This window comes from Parambassis ranga, chromosome 3, assembly GCF_900634625.1.
Source record: "Parambassis ranga chromosome 3, fParRan2.1, whole genome shotgun sequence".
NCBI classification, from domain to species: domain Eukaryota; kingdom Metazoa; phylum Chordata; class Actinopteri; family Ambassidae; genus Parambassis; species Parambassis ranga.
In genome coordinates, this window is record NC_041024.1 from 7,811,772 (window position 1) to 7,835,564 (window position 23,793).

Below are 23,793 nucleotides of genomic sequence, written 5' to 3' on the forward strand. Positions count from 1 at the left end.
TTGTTTTCCATCAGTCTCAGGAGAGATCCTCTTTTTTTTTCTCCTGTTTCTTTAGTGGCTCATTATACTTTCTAATCAAGACAAAAAAAAGTCCCTCTTTTAGACAGACATGCTGTCTCCCTTCCCCCTTCTCTTCCCTGTGGTGTGCTTTCTCGCATTGCAGTCATTGTGCTGGCACTTATTATGTTACAAATGACCGAGGTACGGCACGGCATTCTCAGTGTGCATGCAAAGAGGGCCCACCCTTCTATGCATCTAGCGCCTTCTCCTAATGACGATGCTCAGAGTGCCCCCCCAACGCCGCCCCATGCAGCCCTCTCCCCCCAATCCCGCCCCCATGTGCTCTCTTTAATGAAGGTTCTCCAATGCAATTAAAAATCCTTGCTTCTTGCTGCTACTGTATGACAAACAGAGCCACCGTCATTCCTCACGGCCTGTCATTCCTGCTACAAGAGGCGGAGGAGATGGAGAAATACACCAGGGTGCCAGTGGCTAGAGAGACAGATAGAGAGGATTGTGTGTGTGTGTGTGTGTGTGTTTGTGTGTGTGTGTTTGAAGATGAGCAAAACCCCCCATCTCAACAGGTAATGGAAAGGGGCAGAGAGAAAAATCAATGACCAAAGAACATGGAGAGCAAGCTTATAAAATGGCTTTAACTGCACACCACAAGCTGAATAAGGGTTTCTGTGTCCATCCTCTAAACTCTGGTGATCATGAATGTTTTATCAGACGCCCAACCCACCACCTCCACCTTTTTTTTCTTTCCTTTTTATACATAAAAATGACTGATTTCTGAGTAACATCTTTGCAATTCTTGCAATAGGATCAAAAAAAGGGGTGACACTTTTCGGATGACATAGCGGCGGAGCAAAGAGAAAGAGAAAAAGAGAGCGAGGGAGAAATCAGGATAACATTTATGGTCATTTGTAATGTTTATGAAGCATTAATATGAATGTCCCCGTAAACCAACACTCCATCACTCCGCTAACAATGAGTTCATTGTTTGTGCGTGATTTACGAGGTGTCTATAAACTAACAGTGAACAGTTTGTTAATCCACTGTAATACCTGTTAAAATGAATACAACCAGTGGGGCGATGTGTCACGCAGAGACAGAGAGAGAGAGACACCAGTTGGCTCTGGCTCTGTGACCCCATCCTCATCCTCATAAGGGTGGGGCATATAAGAACAGTTGCCCACTCCATCTGAAAAAAAAAAAAAAAAAACCTCCCGACCACCACCATCCCTCCAACTCCCCACCCCCTTGTTGTTTTCCAGTTGAATGAAATAATCTTCCCCCCGTCTGGAAACCCAGTCTGGGTCAGAGGGCCTGCGTTCAGCCTGTTGCTTATTGTGCGTTCAGAAGAGGAGGTAAAGCATACAATTAGGCACAGATGGCTGTCTTTGCCAGGCAATGTATTGATCCTATCCCGAGGAAGAGCTGTCCCATTTCTGTTTTTGTCTGGCAAATGCCTTCTAATTTAGAGCCTGTGTGAAACTGATTTGTATTTGTTTGATCGTGTGTCATCTTCAGAAGGGATCATACGTTTGGTCAGGGCACATGGGGACTTTGTGGCCTCATACACAGAACTTAAAAAAAATCTTCGAATGCAGCATCTTTTCAATTGATTTTTAAAAGTGTAAATTTACACTACAGCAGAATCATGTGTGTTTTCATGTATATTAGTAGGTGAGGTGTAAATGATGATCACAAGTTGTATCTCACGTATCAGTTACTCTACCAGTGGACATTGTGTTTTATTATTATTATTATAAATATTAATATTAATACTATTTCATCCATAAAACTTGAGCTTAGGTTTCTGATGTTTACCTGAATATATAACAAGAATTCTGGATGTTTACTGATGTAAAGATTCTGTAAACAAACAATCATAACCAGGACAGTAATTTATTTATATATATGTATATATATATATATATATATAAAAGTGTATAAAATATATGTAAGAAGCTGAAAATTGCGTAAACTATTAGAAATAATGGCAATTAATTAAAATGACCAAAGTGAATAAATGTATGTTTTTATTGTGTTTATGTTTGTTTACCCTAGGGGCCGACACATACCGTGTGTGACGCCATTAATCATAAATAAAGTTGCATCCCTGTCTGTTACGTGCAGCTAATGACAGTGTCGCATTTAAAGTAATAACGGTCAATTACTGTATCCTTCCTTTACTACGGCCGCTGCTGCACAAATAATAAGTTTTCTTTGTGTGGCAGTAGTGAGCTGACGTCAGGTCGGTTCCTTGAAGTGGAGCTGAATAAACCTTGAGAAGAGTCTCCTTCAATCTGCTGTTAGTAACTAACACACACACACACACACACATACACACACACACTCACTCACACACCGAGACTCAATTACTGCCCAATTCCCTTCTTTATCATTCGTCCCCGACCTCTTTCATAACCAAAACCGACCAAGGAAAAAAAGGAGGCGAGAAGAAGACCGAGCTGAAGTGTTTAGTTGAGCTTAAAAACCCACGCTGGAGATAAGTAAAGTGTCGAAACTAAAAAAAGGTAAGTGTTTTATTTCACTGACGCTGTTTTCGCCCCATCACAGAACAAGCGATGAGCTGCTGCTTCTTCTGCTTTTGTTTTTTTTAAACAAACAGCTTCATAGATAGTTTCTTGCTGTCGTGTAATTCATTCACTTTGTGTGTCCCGTAAGTCGTTCGCGGTGCATTTGGTTGAAGTTTTTCTTCTCTTTTTGAATCTAATAGCGAAGTGTTTTTCTCTTCTCCTTCTGAGTGCTGACCTGATAGTGGGAATCGTCTTTGTGTCCCTCTTTCCTTCTCTCTCGCTCCGTTCACTCCGGCGGTCGCGTTTCGCTAACTTGTTTTCTTGTTCTTTTTTTTTGAACGCGGAGAAAAATTAAAACTTTTTAAACGGTTTGCTGCTGGCTGTCGTGTTTCTCTGAGTGTGTGTGTGTGTTTTAAATCCACCTTGTGGATGTCGGGGTTTTTTTTTGGGTGCGTATGTTTTTTCGTGCTAACCTAACGAAGGGAGCAGCAGCAGCAGCAGCGGGGGCGAAACTACGAGGCAGAGCACCGGACTGCTGCTGGTTCGGTCCTCGCTGTCCGTATAAGCTCATACCCATCCACTTTTAACAGCAACAACAATTAGCGACAAATACATAAACATTCCCTTCGCTTTGGATTAAGTTGGACGTATTTTGTTCATTTCTTTTCCCCCTATAGCGGGTTAAGAGTTTGGGCTATTTGCTGGGCAGCCTGCCGGGGTGCTGCTGCTGCTGCTGCTGCTGCTAATCGCGGTCGCTTCCTCAAACCGAGACAGCAGCATGCAGGCAAGCTAGCAGCCGCTTGGCCGAGTTGTTGAAATTTATCCCTTTGTGTATATTACAATATCCTCCATTTTTTTTCTGCCCCTTCCAAAACAACAAGCCTCTCGCCATCTTGGTTATTTTAAATTCAAGCACCCTTTACCTTTCCCCCCTCTCTCTCTCTCCCTCTCTCTCTCCCCCTCACACACACACACACACACTCACGCACACACACACACTTTAAAAGGAAATGGATCCACGTTTTTTTCTCAAGTTTTACCAAAGTTTTAGAGAAAACTAAGAGGGAGGACGGCGTGTTGCGTGTGGTTTTAGAAGGTGTTTGATCGGTTGTGGGCGATCATTTTCAGTCCGTTTTATCTCCACCGATGTTGTCACAAATTTAAAGAGAGGAGAGAGGAAAAAAAAAAGAAAATGTAGACTGACATGTCCGGACCGGGTTGTGGTTTTGATTTTTAGAGACAGGTGAACACGGGTTTTTTTTTCGATTCAGCCACAGATCAACAAAAGTGTTTGTTCTATTTTAATCTCATATTATTGGTAAATGTGATACCAGCGTTTACACAGTGCTGCCTTGTGTTTGTCTTTGCTGCTAAACATGAATGAAGGAAAGGAAGGAAGGAAAGAAGGAGGAGGGAAGAGATGATATTAGGCCTAATTACTAAGAATCCTATTAAAAGAAGAACAGTGTAAATGAAATGTATCTGCCAAATAACAGTGATTAGACACATCATTTTGAATTATTTAGAGTAATGCCACAGAAAAAAAAGGGGGAGGGGGGGTTGTTGTTTTTGCCTTTAAAAATGGCAGATTGTTGTTTATGCAAAGTTGAATCAATGTATGACTGATAGATTTGCCAGATTCACAAGTTTAAGACGTGCTCGCTCACGCATGGATCTCGTCATCACACAGTTTGGATCACCCCTGACTGAGCTGTAATATTGCCTTGCAACAGTTTAGACAGGAGACTCTTTGCAGACTGGAAAATGGTGACCTTATTTAATTTCTGTCATCCATCTTACAAAAAGGTAGCATGTGCATTAACGCTGTGTCCCTCTCAGTTCAAACTTGATCCCACTTTCTATCCCCCCTCTGTGTCCTGCAAGAGGAGGAGGAGGAAAAGAAAACAAACTGAACAAATGCTTTGAAATGGAAAATCTGATCATTTCACCTCCCACCTCTTTTGTTTGCCCGTTTATTGCTGCAAAGCTGGAGTGCAGAGGAGCAGATGTTTAGCCAAACATGAAGGCGCGGTGCCTCTGTCCTTATGGGGATGGCTCTCCCTCCTCTCACTGCTGATGCATCGACATGACAGCTGCTTGATTTCATGGAGCTGCTAAGAAGCCATTAGTGGTATCAGTGAATTGAAACGGAACAGTGTCTCCCAGTTTCCTATCGCTATTACAACTGTCTATTGTTGGCGTCATTTTGTGCAGATTTGTTTGAATATGTGTTTGTGTACGTCTGTGTGTGTGTGTGTGTGTGCGCGCAAGTGGTGCAGCTGAACATACAAACCGACAAGAAGTACTAATATATTTGTGCAGTGTGTTTTCTCATAATTTGAGCAAGAGAGTGAGCAAGAGCAAAAGTGAAAAAAGGGGAACAAATCTGTCAGGGTTTGTTTGCCATGTTGGTTTGAAATGAAAGCACACTGTGCTACCTCAAGCACACTCAAATCAGAGATGTCTCTCCTTGCCAGGCCAAGAAAAAAGTCAACTCTCGGTTGGAGTTTTATTCTCTCTCTCAATGCTTCTCTTTTTCTCTCTTAAATTGGAGCTGTTGTTTTTGAAGAGATAAAGGAGGACTTCTGCTTGACTTGAACATTCAGGAATTAAGGATAGACATAGTTAAGCCCTATTTGCATGTCTACCAAAGTCACAGCAAACGGTTGCTATTGACTAAGCTGATTAGGTGAAATTAGGTTCACGAGCTCTGTGTCTGGGGGTGCTGAATCTGACAGAACTTGGACAGCTTTTGAGAAGACAATCCTATGTGCACACAAGGCTGTATTCTCTATAATCCTTTACTATTGAATATGGGACTATCTTAGTTTTGTTTCTTTGGAAGCAACCCAGTTTGTGTACGTTTGAAAATTAAGTGAGCTTCATTAGGTGTGCATGATACGCTGTTCAATCATTGCTCTAAGGCAGCACTGAGAATGTGTTATAGTAACATTTTGGGACCAAAGATATGTCTAATATAGGTAATGTAAATGATTCGGCAGTCTGCTCTAATTTACTTGTACTCTATAATGTGGCAGCCTCTATTGAGTTTTGAATGGAAAAACTATTCAAATGTTATTTAACCTAAACTTTTCACTTGTGCCATGTGACAAGAACAAAGTTCCCTTTACAAAATATATGAAATAGAACCTTAATATGTAAGTTTATGCCTTAAATCAGGGCATGATTGAATTCAGCATCTGTAGGAGTGTCTGCATCTGTGCAGAGGATCACCAACATCTGGCATTAGGAAAGGGCACAGTTAGCGTTTTTTGCCCAGGTCAAATGGATCTGCAGTATAGTCACGCATGTTTATCAGCTCCAGCCTTACTTGCCAATGATGTAAACAAGACCATCAGTGGCCTGTCTAAAATAACTGCATCTATTCAACTAAAGCAGTGTAAAAACTAGGCTTGTGCAAAATCGTATCATGTGCAATTAATCGTCAGAAAAACTGTCACGATTAATATTTGCCACTTATCGATTACGGCGATTAGTGCCTCGTCATGATGACGCATTTTTGTGTGCGACATACTCTCACCATCACTGTCACCATGAGCCGGAGTACGAAGAAGGCCGAAGAAAGCGCAACGAGGACACACCTATATCCGGCGACATGCATTTTAGTAGTGAAGTGTGCAGCGTTGGTTGTTACCGTAGTAACTGGATGTTTGTTGTTATTAAACAAATGAACTCCGACTGAAGAAGCTGCCTCCCGATCTTTATTTAAGGACTCTACAGCGAGATAGGAAAACATAACAGCGAAGTCTCCACCAGCAGATCTTGTAAAGAATTCCACTCAGCCGAGAATCCGCAGGTTAATTTGCACAGATACATTTTTTTTAACTTGAAATAATCACTGATGTGACTTTTCTGAACAAAAATTTGTCCTGTTTAATTTTAATGTTGATATGCTGCACTGCTTTGTGACCTTATGTTAAGAACATTTGAAAGACAATGTGACTTTAAATGTTTGCTTCATTAGTATTTTGAAGCAGTTTGTGCATGTGTTATCAATACATACTTCAAACATGGCTGGATGGTGACTAATCACTACTTACCAGCTTAACCTGTCAGAATGAAGGAGTTAACTTGACTGATGATTTGTCAGTATCATTTTAGAACAATGTGGCGATTTAGTGTCAAAAACATGTAAGTGCAATTGTCATCAATTAATCATCAAATTAATCGTTATCGGCTAAATGCCACGATTAATCGTGATTAATTTTTTTTTACCAATGTCGCCCAACCCTAGTAAAAACATGTATGATGCATCTATGTGCTTGGTCAACAGCAATAGAAATACAGCAGCTGAATGGGCACGTTAATTTTTGCCCCCTTTCCGTGCATAATGCTGTGATGTGTGTGATTGTCATCTCTATATGTAACAGTCCTAAACATTGTTCACTCCTGCTACAGACATATTGGTGTCTGCATTTCAAGATAGAATATATGTTATAATTTGGCAGATGTATGCTTTAGGCGCTGTATCAGATTTGATAACAAGAGAAAAACTTAAGCATTGCCATGCAAGAGCTCAAGAGTCTGTCTCTGTAATGCTCGCATCCTAAGTGTTTCTTGGCATTGATGTCAGCATGTTATATTTAGCCGGAGATTATTAAGACCTAAAACAATCTATTGATAACAATGGCCATCTGGGAGCCCTGTCAAATCTCTGCATGTTAGCGCTGACACAGAGCTGTGAAATTTAGAGAGGAAGTAGAGGTCTGCTCTGTGTTAACCCAATGATTCAAGAACTAATGTTAGACAGAGGCCTGGTCATATTTCTTCTTCCCCTCCCATCGGTCAGTTATTTCCATATGAGCATTTGTTATCAGAACACAATCGTGACAAATAAAACAATGCATCAAGCAGACTTTAACAGATGTTTTGTTTTATGTTAACCTCATAAGAGCTATTGAAGAGGCTTCATTTTTTGCCCTCCTAAAAGCTTCTAGATTGACAATGCATTTTTTTTGTTAGATGTAAAATTGGATGTGCCTGCCTTGGTCTTCTGTTTTGTCTTGTGTGCTACAGGCCCATGCAGGCCGCTTACTTATTGATACGTGTTTACACAGCCTCGCAGGTTAATGTCCTCTCAGCTGGAAAGTTGGTTAGCTCTCAGATGATCTACCTAACCTTATGTTACCTTGCTATTTTGGTAACACTGCATGTTCACCGAATGTCCTGATAATCATCTGGGTACACAAATAATTGTCTAAAGTGCATGCTTGGTGTCAGCGGCTTTTAAGATGAGCAGTGCTGTCTGTATTCGTCTGTAAGCTGAGAAATGCATCTACGTTTTGAAAGCTAAGCTAATGAGAAAGGGCACATATGCCTGCTGTTGTAGAAACAAGTAAACAGTCTCAACTGTTAATTAAGACTAAACAAATCAACATCCATTTTCTCTGCATTTCTGTGTGGATTACATATGGTGGATTAATTACTAAACAATAAGCAGTGTAAAGTGCAAGTGGGTCACCGCTGTGTTGACTTTCAGGAGACAGAAGACAGAGCGGCCAAATTTGGGAGGGAAAAGCGATAAGCTGCTTCTTTGCTGTTCGTCCCCTGGGCCTCTATTTATCATTCAATGTGAGAATTTCCTTGATGAAAGTCAAGGTTGTTTGTGCATGCTCTGTCTCGTTGGGATGCCTGTTTTTCCACCAGCAAGGTGAAAAGGTTGATTTTCCCCTCCAAAGAGATGCCTTGTTTGGAAAGTCCAGGCTAGTTTCTTTTAATGAAGTCTCAAAAGGTCCTGATGATTTTTCCACTTCAGGGCTGTTTTTGTTTTGTACATTAGCAAGAAGGTGAAAATACAGATGTACTTCATGTTTTGTGGTGCCAACAGAAAGTACGCAAGTCCTCATGATTCTCTGTATCTCCTATCGCATATTCATGCGGTGAAGACACAGCAAAAAAAGGTTATTACCTTCTGTGAGCCAAAAGGATACATTTAATGTGCCCTTTACAGAACATAAGAATGACAAGGAACACAAAAACATGGCAATATTTAATGTCTCTTCCCTTGTTGCATGTCTGGGTTCCCAACATTTTGCTTTAAGCAGGCACTTTGTTAAGGAACTGGCAACAAGGTCTGGAAAAGCTGCTTTTTAGTTTGATGTTTACCACACCTTGACAATCTGGAGCAGGGGGCCTGTATTTACACATTTCTCCAGAATTCTCCCATGCTGGTTGCGCTCAGACAGGATAGTGGGAATGGAAAAGAAATAGGAAGAACGTTTCAGTTGTCGGAATGGGAATGATATTGGTTTCTCTATTGGTGTGCCTCCTGGGTCAGTGGGGTTCTTGATGATACTATAGAATAGCTTGTAGCAGGCAGGGAAGCTGTGAGCCACTATGGGTGTTGAGACGCACGTACACACAGAGACACATAAACACACAAACATCTTGATACACACACACTTGCTGTCAGAACACAGGCATTTATGCATAGGGACAGGACACACACACACAAATGCATGAGACTGCGCCTCTACAGCCCCCATTTATTGATCTTCTTCAGCATTTAAAATCTGGTCACTGCTGCCACAAAGGCTTTTTATTTTAGCTGTGCTGGCAAAGCTTGCTCCAAGCTAAGCCAGAATTTTAAATATTTAACTCCTACGTAACACTGCAAGGAATGACAAGGATAGAGGAAAACACAAATAGAAAAGCAATTTTGAGCAGTGCGATAGCTATACGTGTGTTTGTTTAGAACTGTGTTTTATGTAAGACAATGATAGAATCAGCTCAGTGTGTCAGCTTTCAAGTGCTGGGTAAAAATCTGCATATACAGCATATTTTCCTTCATAAAGTTTTTTTTTTATAAATTTGAGGGATATCCTCTGTTTCTCTCTCATTAAAAAGAAGAGGCAGAAAAGAAATAGGCACTGACTTAACTCTGGCCTACATGGCCTTACCTTGTTAGTAGAGCTGGCTGAAATGCTAGCAGTCATTGGATTAGTCATTACTGGACCTGGGACAAGGTGCTGTTTTTAGCATTTTAAGGTTAAAAAGGATACTCATGTGAGGAGAAGCAACTCAGTGTCTAATCCAAGCCCTATAGCACGCACTCTTACAGTCACAATTATCTCTTAAGTATAGTGCTATTCTCTTTCTCTGTTCTCACTCCACATAAAATAAGGTTTTAAAAAAGTGATTTCCCCTTTTTGTTCTTAGGAAATAGTAAGTGTTCAGTTAGTCCCAGGTGGTGGAGAGGAAATGATCCGACTAGCTCTGTTCACACCACATTTCGAAATAATTTGTCTTGAAAAGGTCAGAACACATTTCAGCTGTTTCGAAATACATTGTAGTGAAAATGTATGTTGCATTAGCATTACTTATTAAAACACCACCAAGCAGCCAAATGCCAAAAGACAAAGGGTTTCTCATCCAGTTGAACCTGCTGCTGTTGTTGTTTTTCTCTTGTCCAGCCTTGAAAGCCTAGCTCTGCTCAGTCTGTGGCATTGTCCCGCTTTTCCCCCTCTGTGTCTGTCTATCTCTCTCATTCTGTCTCTCTCTCTCTCTCTCTCTCTCTCTCTTGCTGGTGCTCTCTCTTTCTGAACGATGACACTGAGAGACAGCTGTAACGTGAGACGCCTCTCGATCCTGGCAGGGGCTTCGAAAGCTGAAGCAGAAGGGAGGGAGAGGGCCTTTATCTGAGACTGGGGGCACTGACCTCCCTCATTCCCCTTCTCTTTTTCCTCCTCCTTTCTCTCTCTGTCTCTGCGTCTGCTTGAAGACCCTATCCTCCCCCACCCAACAGAAGCCAAGACTGCACTCTTAAAAAAGTGTCATAAGAAAACACTGTCTCCCAACACCAAAAACCTAATGAATGAAATGTGAAGTGTTTACACCACCACTCTCCATCTTTTGTCTGGATGGATGCAACGGAAGTTGTGTCGTCAGGGGTTTATAGAGTACAGTGAGTGATATTTGTGTGACTTGTGATCTGTGAAAGGACATGTTTTGTGTGTGTGCATGTGAGTGTGGATGTGGATGGAAACATCCACACGTCCCCTGGACTCTAGGCTATGGCTGCTAAATCCTCTGTGAGAGCTCCCGTGTGTAATCCAAACATTTAGAGCTAATTTAAGCATGCAGGCAGGAGCAGCATCCTTTAGGAAACAACAGCTCTCTCTCTCTCTTACTCTCTCCATCCTCCACTGTGTGCCTGTACCGTTGTGTACTTCATATGTGTTTGTGTGTGCAAGTCTTGTTGTCGCTGGAGGGAAATGAAAGCACTCAATCACTCACCTGTCAGAGTACTTCAAAATCTGTCCATAACACACAACCCCACACACACTCATGGATACACACACATGGACACATGTGCATACACACTTACCCCCTGAGGGTTTGACAGGACTGGCCCTTTATTGACTCCCTTGATCAAGGAGACAGCAGATCCATTTAATAGAAGCTCCACACACACACACACACACACACGCACACAGGCACTGAAATCAAAGTGGATTCACATCTGCTCTCGACACAGCTCCACTGTATCTCTCAGAGCTGGTAGTCATTGTAAAAGTGTAGCTTTATTAGACGTTGAAGTAAATTTTCAAAGCCAGTACTTATAGACGTCATATTGTTCTTCATCACAGGGAAGGCAAGTAGTTTCCTTGCCGTGGCAGCAACACCAAAACAGCCATGATTCAACTCTTCGTCACATCTTGTGTTGTTGTGAGGACTGTAATCATGTCATGATACAAGCCCAGCCCGCGTTATAGGCACATTCTGTTGGCCCTGGCCTCTGTGCTCCCCAGTTGGCCATGTTTTGTGCTGAGTGTTTTGGAAGGCCAGTTAGCCAAGAGGATGCTGGGAGGAGATGTGACAGCTGTTGGTCACGGCTACTGTGACCTTCACACGTCATCTTGATGGATCATCAAGGCTGAAACGATACGCTAAACCTGTTGTGTAGGCCTGTGCTAGCAGTGATCATCCACTGGTGATGAAACTGTGTGCTTATATCAAAATGCAACAGTGGGCGGTCACCAGTGAGGAATGAATGAGATTTATCTAGCAAGGAAAAGAAGCAAGAAGTGGATTGTCTAATGCAGCAATGGGCTCTCTGCCATGAAAAGAAAAGTTATCATGGTAACACAAAAACATGCGTACGTACACAGACAGAGAGAGAGGTGCACACAATCAAGCCTGGTTTTTCATATATATAGTCTTCCTCTCAAAATGGATTGCACTAATGTGCTGAGCTTTTCACCAGTCTCAAAGCGCTTTACTTCAGTGTGTGGTGTAACCCGTTCCCTTGAGATGGCACTTGCTCCATCAAGTCAAGGAAGAAACCATTTAGCGGAATGACAAACACACACGTATATTCACGCACAGACACACACGCAGCACCGGGAGGCTGGGAGGATTTGAATTGCACTTAGACAAACGTTTCTCACACAAGTTCTTTATTCTTCCACTCGCTCCTCTTTTTGCCCTGAACATACACTTACTCACATACAAAAGTACTTGCACTGAGATTCCATTTTGTCAGCTTTCAGCCCCAGATCATGTAACGATAAAAGATGCTGCCCTGCAGTTAAACACTGCCAGTAAATCACAGGGCAAAGAAAGCTGGGAGAAGCACTTATTTTTAAGCAGCATGAGAGACCACACTGGGGGGGAGGGGAGGTGAGACAGATAGGGTAAGACAGAGAGAGGGAGAGAGAGAGAGAGAGAGGAAGAGAGAGCTTCTTTGTGCACTGTGTACTGGCATTGTGTGTGATGAAGAGATGAATCACTGCTATTTAGGGATTGGTTTCCTGCAACTGATTGTGTGACGACTCGGTGGCAGACAGACTGTCAAGACTTGCCTGTTTTGTTCTGGGGGCTTCAGGAAAATGTCTGCGGCCAAGTCTCACTAACTCACTCCCACAGGGCCTGGTGTGCCAGAGATCAGCAGAGACAACAGAGACAAACACCTCAGCAATGTCACTCTTCTAACAAGGCATCAAATATTAAAAAGCAAGGGATTTTAGGCCAATCTCAATATGTATATTTTTGGAGTACACTTGTTTGGACTTATATTGAAACATGATGTGACTCTTTCTTCCTTTCTTCCTTCCCTTCTGCCTGTCTTCCTTCCTTCCTTCCTCCCTTCCTTTCTTGCTGTGGGCATTACAAGCGTGACCCTTGTGTTTAACCCTGTCCAGATGCCTGTGAGCTGCTGTATGAATTCTAAAGAAGAGCCTAAATCTGTTTGGCTAAGACTAGGTTTAAATATGGAAACGCATAAGTCAATTCAGAACTGTTAGATTGTGCACTGTCCGTGTGCAAGCATGCACAGAGCATAAATGCACACAATTCTAACTTTGTAGATAGGTCTGTTTTTTTTTTCTTTTTATGGTAATTAGATGAAAATGACTAACTAATGATGACTAATTATTACATTGACGTTGATTGATTCTTAAAAAGTGGTTAGTTTACAAAAATAACTTTAGGCCGATTCAGTTCGATGTAGGCAATCATTTTAATTGTGAGTAGTTTATGTGACTATTTGACAGACTTTTAATGGGCATTTCCCATGTTTGAAATACCAAATCATCCATAAGATAATTGAAGAAGTTGTTAGTAGCAGCTGATGTGTGTTTTGAGTTAAACATGGGTAAATCTTACACCTGAAAACAAAGTGTTTTTGGTATTTTATCCACCTGCCATTGATGTAAAACTGGTGAGATCTTAAAGTGAAATGAGGTTAATAGACTAACAGCCTGATTCTCAGTCAGGAAAATGATGGCAGACAGCGCTGGCTTTCTTATCCAGTGTAATTCACCTGCCTCATGGCTGGCAAATCATTTTCTGTGCTGAAGTCCTATGAGCAGAGATCCTTTAATCACCCCCTAATAGGCCTTTATGAAAAAGCTGAAGATGAATTCAGCCTACCTGGCTCTCTGTTATCTTTATCACTGCGATGAGTTATCAAAGTATTTGTGTGTGCCTGCAGTCTGTGTGTGTGTGTTAAAGAGTGCAGATAATGAAGGGAACCATTATACTTCGATCAGTTTGGTTATTATCAACACAGTCAGTATATACATGATTCCTGTTCTCTGACAAATTGAGCTGTAATGACAGATGTGTGTTGCATTATGTGCCTCAGACTTTGATGTGATTAGAGGGCATCTGGAAAAGACAAAATCACTTTGGCTCATACGGCTGTTTTTTTTGTGACATTTACAGAAAATACTGAAACTCAGGAAACTGCAGGAAAAAACAAATAGCTTCAAAAAGCGTAAATACATTATTGTAATATCTGACCGTATCCATGCCGATGAAGCATCCACCAGACTTGATTCTGTTGCTGCTGACCAGATGGATGTGTTTACAGACAACAAAACCTTGTTAGATAGCTACCCACACATGCTGTAACACTGTTCGTATGTTGGTGTGTCTGGAAATGTCTGTAAGAGTCTGCTTCCTCATGTCTGTGTGCATATGAAGAGGATAAGACTGTTTTTTTTTTCATACCGCCTCACCATGCTGACACAAGTTATAACTGACATCGGAGCTCTTCTTCAGACATCATTTTTATTCATGAACATCAGCAAAAATAAAAGTTGTAAAAATCTGTGTGGCTGCTCATTTTAGCGTGATATACAAAACAGGGTGGTGTCTGTTATGGTGAGCTGCTTAGATTAGGCTCAGGCTGTAAGTGCACAGGAGGGCCTTAGAGACAATACATGAGAGATGGGCGTGAGAACGCCAGTAAGGCTTGGTTCTCTGCAAGAACTGTCTTGTGTTTAGGGAAAATATCCTCGCACTGAAAGCTCCAATGTCTAGATCCATTTCTAACAAACAGGTTTTGCAAGAAAGGGCTTAGGGAGAAAGAGACTTTTTTTGTGGGTGTGAATATCTTTTTGTGCGTTTGTTTGTAGCCACAGCTGTGTTTGAGAGAGGCCAGTGTACAGCATTTTTTATGTGTCTAAAAAAAAACCATTACCTAGATGTGTACTGCTAACTTTGATTATTCAGATTCAGATAGTTTTAGGGGGCTTCATCCCCTTTCACACTGTCAAAAGTGAAACTTCCAGCATTATCAAAATGAAAACATCATACAAATGAAAGAGGCATGTAATTCATGTGAGTTTATATTTACCTTGAACTACAGTAATGGTTTGTTTCTGCTTTTTCTCCAGGTGTTACAGCAGTTATGTCAAAGAGCTGAAGACTTCTCTAACAGTGAGTACACCCTCTCCTCTTCACTCCTGATACAATGTTTGCGTGTTTAAAAAAAAAATAGTTGACGTATGTGTTTTCAGAATATATAGTGTCACACACTTCTGCTTTTACAGTTTTTTTTATGGCACGCCAGAACAAACTTGCAGACTCCTCCAGTTTCAGGCCTAATTTGATTTTCATTCATTCAGTGAAAGAGGATGTTTTTTTCTCCCCCAATTAAATTTAACAAGAGCCCCTTGAAAAGCAGTTGTTATGATTACATTACAAATTCGGGGTTCATTCAGTGAATCAAGCAATTAATTAGATTTCTCCCATTCTAATCAGAATATTTGTATGAACGTATGCGTCTAATAAACAACCTTTGAGTTTGCTATCTGTTCAGACCCAACACTGAATGTAAATGTCTGTTAACTTTGCACTCTGTGCTTCCAGGTTAGTTGTTTGTGTGTATCGCTATGTGCAGCTTTTATCTCCTCCCTTCTGCGACCTTTTTCTTCTTTATTCCTTTTTCTTTCTGTTTCCTCACTGTGTCTGTGAGTGAGAGCGAGCTGTTCTCAGGGGTGCGGCTGCGTCCTCAAGGCTTCACTTCACACACACCAAGGTGGCAGTTACACACACACACACACACAGACAATGACTTGCACTTTCTCTCCTGCCTGACTTGATGGCCCTGTGCCTGTGAGTGTGTCACCAGATCAAATGGGATCTTTTATAAGAAGGTTTTTTTTTACTGAATGCAGAGCTCAGAAAAATACTTGAGTGTCTTTTTAGCCCTGTTTGTTACCAGACCTGATTCTATCAGGTCTAAGCGTTACTGCTTTATCCCTGGCTGTGAATGATACATTATATCCCCCGCAGGTTGTAGCAAGCTGGTTGTATCATTTGTGATAAGTATTGATGAGTCCTCTCTTGGGGAATCAATTTCTAGGGGGTGTAGCCTTGTAGCTCAACCCCCACAGCTGGCTGTTCCTAACTGTTGTCTTGGCTGCCTGACTCTTCCTGCAGCCCCACAGAGAACAAGCACAGCAGAGCACAGGGAAAGATGGAGCTCATCCAAACAGCTATGGTGTAATTAGCTGACATTTGTTGCTTGGAAGACAAGAGAAGGAAAAAGGAAAGAGCGTGCTCAACTCAAACACCCAAAGGAATATGCAAATGTTGAGAGTGAGAGAAAATGAAAAAAAGACAGAGAAATGTGTCTAATGGCACAGAGATATGTATAATTATATTGCATTCACGTTTGGATGTGTGTGTGTGTAATTGTGTGTGTTATGAACCCATTGAACTTTGAGTATTTATGCCAGGCATGAACCACAAGTCCACAGAAAGCAACTACTAAATATATATAGATGGTGCTTTCTTCACTAAGAGACAATATCCTCTTCTGCCGTTCTTGTTTTGTTGAGCACGTTTTAAGGTATTCAGCTACATCAGCTAGGTATTACACAACTCGGATACACAGCACCCATATGAAGCAGTCATCCACAAGCAGGCTGATTCTCTGGTTCCAGGAAGGTTGCGTGTGTTCACGTGCCTGTTTTTGTGCATGTGCATGTAAGAGAGAGAGTGCCTGTAATGCATGTGAACTATCTGTACTTCAGCCAAGGTGCTGTGTGAAGGAGCAGCAATGCTTACGCAGCCCCATCTGCTTGATCCAAGCTTGAAATGCAATGCTTTTTAATGACAAAATACTTAGTGGCTGGGAGGTGTGCAGTAAAGGGAGGAGTGTGTGTGTGTGAGTGAGTGTGAAATAGAGAGGAATAAAGGGAGAGGGAGAAGGAGAGAGAAAAACATCTCGAAGGTCAGGAGCAGCGGGCGGCCGTAGGGGAGAGACACGTGAGACAGAGATAGTCTTGCGTCAGCCCCACAGCAGTCCGTTCTTTATGTGTGTGTGTGTGTGTGTCCTGTGGGGCCAGCATTTCCATCCGCATCCCACCGTGTGTTAAAATGAAGCAGCATGCCAGTGTTTCTATTCTGAGTGTCTGCATAGATAGATAGATAGATAGATAGATAGATAGATAGATAGATAGATAGATAGATAGATAGATAGATAGATAGATAGATAGATAGATAGAATGCTTGGCATTACTTGCAAGTAGTCAGTCCTTAAGCTATAGATATTTTTATATGGCTTTTGTGACAATGGAAGGGGAAATTACACCTTCTAGCCTGAGGGGAAAGAATTTGTGTGTCTTGCTGCCTGTCACAAAACCTGAATAGGGTTTCATCAGTCCTAGCAACTACTATCATTTTTCAGCTTTTATTCATGAGCCCTCTTTGTTTCTCACAGTGTCTCTTTCCCAGTGCCCTTTAAACTGGTGCTGTGTTATATTGGGGAAGTGTTAGCGATAACGCCTAAACATTTAGTACTTTGTACTTGCCTTGGAGCTAAGATTGTTAAAAAGCTACTGTGAGATTGTCCTCGGGATAGGGAGCAGCTTCAACAGATTCAACAGACACACTCCACCATTTAGCCTTGGCTTACCCATCCATGTCTTTGTGTCGCTTTCACTGACAGACTTTCCACACAAAAAAACAGTAACGTTCCCCGTCTGCCTGCCTTGGCCCGCATGGTCTCAACAGGGTTTAGTCCTGTAGCCAGACTTTTGATTCACCCCCACTGCCAAACAGCCTCTGCTCTCCTTGTCCCCATGAAGGGCTGCGGCGTGAGGCGAGGCTGCTCTTTTACAGACCCTTGTGCCATGAATCACTGCTTGCACCCAGGGAGCCTCAGTCCACTCAGGGGCTGCCTGCCTGAACCATAATGTGCGTGGTCATGAGGGGGCCATTTTGAATGGAAGCCAGACAAAACAGGAGCTAAAGAACCCAAGCTGTGAGCTTTCCCAGAGAGGGCAACAACAGGAGTGATCTGTCTGTGTGCGTGTGTGTGTGTTTTCATGTGTTTGTTGTAGTAGAGGGGAGATGTTGGACACACAGTGCTGAGTTTGGGTGTCATAATGCAACATAATTGTATACTAGTAATTTATGAAACATTAGGAGTAGGCCTTTAAACCCCATGCATCACAAACCTTTTAGCCATGTACAAACGGGATTGCAATTTGAGCTCCTCGGACTCAGCCCTAATGCCTGTTAGGTTTGAAAACAAGTGATGATCCAGCCTTTGCCATCACTTGCATTCACTTAACAGCCTACCAGTAATGTTCACAGTAAGTAAAATATTTTATCTAAGAAACTAAAAAAATGCTGAGCCACTTATCAAACGGCGTTTTGATGAATTTGTATCAGCATGATGTTGCTTCTTAGGAAATAATACTATGTAAATGTGTGTCTATCAGATGGTTTATTAGGTTTAAAGGTCAAAATGTGTTGGTATGTGGTTGTATTTTACTTTTTTTTGGCTTTGCTGGTTTTAATATTGTATTCTGAAACTTAGCTAATGTGACTAAATATTAATATGACTAAAAGTAATTTGTTGTTGTCTTTAGAATTGAAAGTAGCATGCTGTTATCATTTTCTCTTACTTAGTCTGTGCATGCAGTTGCATTTTTTTATGGTCTGCTTATTTGTAATTAAGCAGACCACACACACACACACACACACACACACACACTTAGTTTCTTTCTTTCACACAATCACACCCACACTTACCCGGCACCAGCTGTTGCCCTATGAAAGCCACCAGGTTTATTGGGTCTATCTGCTGCATTTATGACCACACCACATCTCTCCAACTGTCTTTATACCTTGGTCTACGTCTCTGAGATGGTCTCTTGTCTCTTGACATCCTCTACAGCTTCCTGCCCCTTAACCTCTTCCCTAGATCTCTTCTCCTCCTCCCCATGCACTTCAAACACTCACACTCTCAAATAACTAGTACGCTGCTATGAATGTGGTTTCTGCCTATAATGCGTGCGACTAGGAATAGTGTGTACCCACTGGGCCCGGGCATCCCAGGGCCTGTCGGCCAGGCCAGGTTGTAACCTGGATACAGCTGCAGTCCAGAGGAGCCATTAGCAGTGCCAGGAGGCCCCCCAGCTCCCAGTGAGAGCTCATTACTGTTCCTGTGCAGTCACACTTCTCCTATGAAACACAGCAGCGTGCCTGGTGAAACTAGCCAGGACATTGAGCCTCAGGGAAACCATTACGGCTTGATTTGGAGTTCTGAGAGAGGAAGAGACAGAAAGAGTGAAGTTTCATAGAAAGAGGAGAACGAATACTAAGAATGATATTAATCATTAAACACATCCAGCTTTCCCTGTACTTAACTGTGGGAGTGTGAGTATCTGTTTATTGGATTTGATTTGCTCTTTGTTCGTTGTGTGTGTGTGTGTGTGTGTGTCTGTGTGTGTATATGTGTGTATTTGTGCTCTCTGAGGCCCAGTTCAGCTGTCTGGTCTGGTGTGCAGATGGCTGAGTTGGGGCCTGCTGAATGGATACCCCCTTTATTTCCTCTCTCTATTTTTCCTTTCCTTTCCTTTCCTTTCCTTTCCTTTCCTTTCCTTTCCTTTCCTTTCCTTTCCTTTCCTTTCCTTTCCTTTCCTTTCCTTTCCTTTCCTTTCCTTTCCTTTCCTTTCCTTTCCTTCGTACCTTTTTTCTGTTAGGTCTCATTTACCAGTTACATCCCTGGTTGCCTCTTCTCTTTCATCACTGCATCTGCTGAGGGCCATCTTGGGTAGAAGAGTTTTCCACCGCTCTATTTTCTCTCTCCCTCCTTCTTTATGCGCCTCTCAGGGCTCAGTGCGGCAGCTATACGCGGTGGCTTTGGAATGAAATGTCTCTTAACCGAGCCATGTGCCCCGGAGCTACGGTAATTGCAGGTGAAATTCAGCTTCCTCTTTAAAATGCCATCTCTCATTTCCAGTTACCGGCCCCCTCCGTATCTCTCTCTCTTTCTCTGCCCCCCTCCACTCCTGCCTCTCTCTCCCTCTGGCTGTCTTTCAGAGGCGTGTGAATCCCTCAGCCCCTGTCGCGTCTCTCTGCCCCAACAGACACTCCCACAATGCACAGCGCTGATGGTTGCACAGTGATATCAGCCATGCAGAGGAAAGGGAGGGCCACTGCCTAGACACATACACATCCAATATGTGTGTATGTGCGTGTGTGAAACAGAGAGTGCAAAAATAGTATGTGTGACAGAAACTGAAAGTGTGTGTTTGTTTGTGAGTGGGAGACAATGAGCATATACATCTGTGTGTGTGTGTGTGTGTACAAGAGGAAACGTAGGGTGTGTTGTTGTGTGTGTAAGTGTGCACGTGTGTGTGTACGGCGTCAGCAAGGCGTGAGCTGTGTAGAGGTGACATCAAGGTGAACGCGGCGCGCAGAATGCTCTGCCGACTCGGGAGGCAGCAAATGGCTCTGTGGCAGATGGAGTCTTTGTCAGGGAAGAAAAATGGCAGCTCAAGAGCGTCAGAAAGACCCCCCCTGCTCTCCCCCCCACTCACACACACACACACACACACATAAACACACACACATAGAGACACCACTTTATGTCTGTCTCTGTGTCCTTTTTTGCTCAGTTGGTCACACACACACACATTCATAGATGCAATACATGCATGGACACACATACACTGACAACTGCACACACACACATATTGACACACATACATCTCCCACCCCCCCTCCTCCCCTCCTGAGTGAGCTGGGCTGGCGGGCGGTGACCTTCCCCTGCTCGGAGGGTTCCCTGGCTGTTTGATCAATTATCCCTCTCCCATTGTTTACCAGGAAGCAGGAGTAGAGAGGAGAGGAGAGAAGGCTCAAAATGGCCACTGTCAGGTGGAGGGATCCATTTCCCTGCCAGCGTGGGGGTGGGGGTTAGGGAGAGGGAGAGAGAGGGAAAGACAGAGAGACCAGAGCTGTGAAGCATGCTTAGAGGGAAGGGAGGAGCATGATTCTTTGGCAGTTGGGATGATATGACATTATACTGAAGGTACAGCTCTGACAGCGGTTAACATTTGTAATGCTGACGTCATCTTTTAAAAGGTGTCTGTCAGACCCCATAAACTTTCAAACAATCAAACATTAGAAAAGAGCATATCTGTCCTGGCTGAAAGTGCGCAAATTATAGCTGTAGGTATTTTTGAAATGTATTGTCATGTTGATGTAATGCTGCAAATACACGTGTATGCATAATACCACAGTACTGCAGGTACACTTCCTATTTTTAGCATGGAGAAGTGAAGGGGGGTACATACTCTAAAGGTCAGGTGGCAGATAGAAAAAAACGAGTGGGAACAAATGATGCACTAAGCGAATGACACTCTGAGGTCCTGCTTTAATATGTATGTATCGCAGGTTGATGGCTGATTTCATTAGCGCCTCTCATTGTTATGCATAGATTGTCCTCCTGCAGCAAAATGAATATTGTATTCACGCGCACACACTCACCCTCAACACACACACACACACACACGACAACTGCGATTTTCAGGGAATACTGTATGTTTGGATCTTGCAGGGGACTTGAAGAAAAGGTTGATGTTTCCACAGGCTATTATCTGTGTCGGCTATAATTAAAACAATTTACAGAGCTGTCATTTTAACTCAGGTTTTGGCGCTGCTGTGGACAATTCCTGTCAGGTAGTTGGTATGAATATTTAGGTGGCCCTTGTTGATATTTGAGAGAATTATTTCCAGAGTGGCAGAAAAAAGACTATCTTTGTCTAAATGAGTTGAGCAGAATAAGTCATGTCGTGTCAGAGGGTTCAGATTACGTCACTGCACTTTAATCTCTGTGTGAGTGCGAGAAAGAAAAACATGTTGAGTGCTAACCATTAGTCTATGTATTTATGGGAATATATGCTCACCCTTGCAGACAGAATACATAAAATGAATGTGTGAAAATGCCTGACTGCCTGTTTGTAATCTTCCAAGATGACTGTGTTTCAGGAGGAATTCCAGTCCTTAGTGGGGCATGAGCAAATGTTCTGTGCAAGATATTAATAGCTATTGTGGGCGGAAAAGGAAAAACCTTCAGCATTTTTCCATATGTTTTGTAAGGAAACAGTCCAGATGGATTATCTCTTGGTCTGGAGCTTTTTCTTGCTTCAACCAGCTCAAATCCAACTGGCATTGAACTTGCCAGACACACACAAGTGCACACACCATGTGCTCACACTTTTCCCGTCTGAAGTACAACAGGCTATTACTGATTAACATGTCTTAACCGAGCCAGTTCAAAAAGGCATTCTAATTCTTTTTCCATCTTGCTCTTATATGAATCATGGATGACGTGACAGGCTTTCTTCCTAACATACCTCACGTTCCTTGCAGTCACAGAGATATGTTTGTCGCCTTCCTATTTGTTGCCTGAGAAACCATGTTGGCTTGTCTTCTCACATTTCACACTTGGTTTCATCCCCTTAACCCCTCATGCTCGGCCTGGATGGGCTGCCTGACCTCTTGAGTCATGGATGTTAGACTCATCGGCATCACAACGGCCAGTGTTGGGCTTTCTTTTGCCCAGTTATTGTAAGCATGGACAGGAGCAAACTGTTTTCAGATCAAAGATTTTAAAAAAAGAAATATACTGACACAAACACTGACACTGTTTTTTTGTGGCAGTTTTCAATTCTTTTTCTGTGTTCAGGTTTACCAACATAATTTCATAGTCCTTGACAGCCTTATCACGTCTAGTTTGTGAAGATTAGGCATTTAGACCACAGCATTCACATTTGGCCTTGTACCTTTAATGCAGAAAGACAAAGCAAAACACCCACACTCACTTCTTCCTTCCTGAGTTGACACACACACACACACTCACAGACGCATTATGTGGTGTGACAGGACGCCACATATTTGGAGTTTCTCAGCAGGCTGGCATTCCAGGACAGCAAGGAAGAGATAATGTCAGTGCGCTGCTGGTTAACTCACTGTTTTATCCTGTTTCTGGGCCACAAAGCATGAAGGGTGTCTGTTTATGACACACATTGACACACATACATATCATGCACGTACACCCACACCACTTACACGGACCACTTTTCTTCTCCCATCCTGTGAGACAACAGCTAAAAAAAGTCACACAAGATGCCCATAGACATGGCTGCCAGCATAGACTAAAGCTACACTGTTGTTCAAATGCATCTGAGTTTTTTTTTATGACACACGGTTTCTGGAACCAGGAAGTGTGCCACACAGACTGACAGGATGTAGGAAGATATTGTGGCAGTGTTTAAATTATGCTTTTACAGGTCACAGTCCTTGAAAAGAGGTTTCTGAGCACATTATTGTGCAACACATCTCCTTAAAGGGCAGGCTTTGTGAGGATGTTGATTCTTCATAACCCAGTCTTGCTATATTTAAATAAAGAAATCATGAAATTCACCTAGTCAGCAGCAGAAAAAAAGCTTCCTCTCCAAACCACCCACACTGCTTTCAGCCTTGTTGTGACTTGTTTGTCTGTCGTTGGAGGATTTCTTCCAGAACAATTGCACTTAAACAGCCTCAGCTCCAGAGGATGGGAGCTGGTTACACAGCAGAACAGTGCTAACAACACAGAAAATACAAGTAGAGCCTGTGAGACAGGAACTGGAAAATACTCCCTCTCCCACCCTGATGTAGCCACTCTCTGTATGCATGTCAGGTGCAAACATGCTATTGTTGCTTTCATCACTGGTGTGTGTTGTCATGGGCAGCTGTTTGCTCTCCAGTTAGTGTACTGTGTAGTGAGTTAGTGGAGTTACGGCAGTGTGTGGTTTCTCTTCGCGGCAAGGTTCTCTCTGATTTATTCTTAACATCTGTCTTTGGCAGGTGTGTGGAACCACAAGGTCCTCTCTCTGAGCCTGTGATGTAGCTGTCATTGCGGGCAGTGTGTGTGTGTGTGTGTGTGTGTGTGTGTGTGTGTCTGTGTATGTGTGCACATTTTGTGCAAAACAACACAGAGGACCTTCCTCCACCCACTCCTCCTTGGGATGAGTCATATTTGAGCCCTGTGTAATCCTAGCCTGTGTTTCATGTGTGTGAACAGACAGACCCTGAGCAGTGGTCTTGGTCTTGACTCCCTTTGGGGCAGTGAGTGGGTGAGACACAGCTATCAACAACAGGCCCAGGCAGCTTTGGTTTCAGCCTCACCACACAAGGAATTTAGTCCTCATGA

General features: G+C 42.7%; 1 protein-coding gene across 12 annotated transcripts in view; it reads left to right on the top strand.

Annotated features, from left to right (window-relative positions):
- Positions 1-2,299: 2,299 nt before the first annotated feature.
- baz2ba (bromodomain adjacent to zinc finger domain, 2Ba) overlaps positions 2,300-23,793 on the top strand; it is a 62,164-nt gene continuing 40,670 nt past the window's right edge. For 10 of the 12 annotated variants that reach the window (XM_028401007.1, XM_028401014.1, XM_028401011.1 and 7 more), the window contains exons 1-2: positions 2,301-2,543; positions 14,690-14,732. The gene's annotated coding sequence lies outside the window, so the exon portion shown is untranslated. Of the gene's footprint in view, positions 2,544-14,689; positions 14,733-23,793 lie in introns of all 12 variants that reach the window. The other 2 variants (XM_028401001.1, XM_028401010.1) reach the window with 1 other exon arrangement.